Genomic DNA, 1564 nt, shown 5'->3' on the forward strand with positions numbered 1-1564 from the left:
CTTAAAATTTTTAAATGCAAGTTTCTGGAAATGCGGTTTCCGTATACTTGATTGGAAGGAACGCATTTTCCTACAGTGATGGGAGTACAGGGTCGTTTGCTTAATTTTTGACTGGCAGGACAAAAATGTTAGTTTCTGATTGGCAGCCGCTGCTGAGGCACAGGAAACATCCACAGAACTGAGGCACTTACACTTTTACAACACCTCATTTTGTATTCTGTGCTGAGCAGCGTTCTTCAGGCTCTGCTTGCTCAGAGGAGACTTCAGCTTCTATTTGCAGCAGAATCACTTCGTATTCTACACTTAGCAGAGACACTGTGGGTTCCGCATGGGGTGAGACTTCGCCCAGCAGACACTGGTTCTGACCTCATCAGACGATGATGTGGCAGTGGCACGAGACACTGGGAGCTCCCACAGGCACCACCAGAGGTATACGTCACAATGGATTTGACAACCCTCAATAATTTCACCACTAGTTTCTACATGGCCACTGGGGCTGGCACAGTTCCACAGCATCTTCACTTATGTTCCAGCCCTGAATGTAATCATTGTTGTTGAATCATGAATTTGAATCAGTTAAAATGTAATATGTTAAAGAGTTGAACTTACCATCATGTGCTTCTTTTCCTGAACTTTGATAACCACAATTCACTTTTTGAGTTTAACCACAATTCACTTTTTGAGTTTATTATTATTGTCATTACATCTGGAATAACTTTTATGAATTACTAGACAATTTTTAATGTAATCAGTTTGTGATAATAAATTCAAGAATTTATTGTATCTTTGAATTTCATTTAACAGCTAGTCACCCCTGAGTACAATTCAGCACTCCGTCATCAGGCCACATGTGGCCCACCGGGACCATCCGACCGCCGTGTCATCGTCAGATGAGGATGCGGATAGGAGGGGCGTGTGGTCAACACACCGCTCTCCCGGTCGTTATGATGGTTTTCTTTGACCGGAGCCGCTACTATTCGGTCGAGTAGCTCCTCAATTGGCATCACGAGGCTGAGTGCACCCCGAAAAATGGCAACAGCACATGGCGGCCTGGATGGTCACCCATCCAAGTGCCGGCCACGCCCGACAGTGCTTAACTTTGGTGATCTGACGGGAACCGGTGTATCCACTGCGGCAAGGCCATTGCCTGAGTACAATTAGGGAAACTATGTAACTACCCCACCCACTGATCCAGTGCTGGGTCAAAAATTAGTGTTCATTAATTCCATTCCACAGAGTTTAATAAGCATGGTTCCTTGGGGGAGAGAACTATATAGATAAATGACTAGCATCATTCCACATTCCCTCAATAGTAAGGAGAGTTTCACAACTTCTAAAACAAGTTTATTGGTTTAATATATTTCTTAAATCTTTCATAAACCGATTTGAACATCTGATGCATCTGCTGGTGACATCCAAGTAGAGAAACTACACATCACCTGTATTACATTCCTTTCAGAGATATACATATTACTCTGTCTCTCTCTCTCTCTCTCTCTCTCTCTCTCTCTCTCTCTCTCTTTCTTCTGTATCTAACAGGTAAACTTTAAGAATGATATAATAC

At 43.0% G+C, this 1564-nt stretch overlaps 1 pseudogene; it reads right to left on the bottom strand.

The window, feature by feature from the left end:
- Nucleotides 1-1030: 1030 nt before the first annotated feature.
- LOC126250033 (5S ribosomal RNA) lies at nt 1031-1148 on the bottom strand (annotated as a pseudogene).
- Between the last annotated feature and the right edge of the window lie 416 nt (nt 1149-1564).

Source organism: Schistocerca nitens, chromosome 3 (genome assembly GCF_023898315.1).
Source record: "Schistocerca nitens isolate TAMUIC-IGC-003100 chromosome 3, iqSchNite1.1, whole genome shotgun sequence".
NCBI classification, from domain to species: domain Eukaryota; kingdom Metazoa; phylum Arthropoda; class Insecta; order Orthoptera; family Acrididae; genus Schistocerca; species Schistocerca nitens.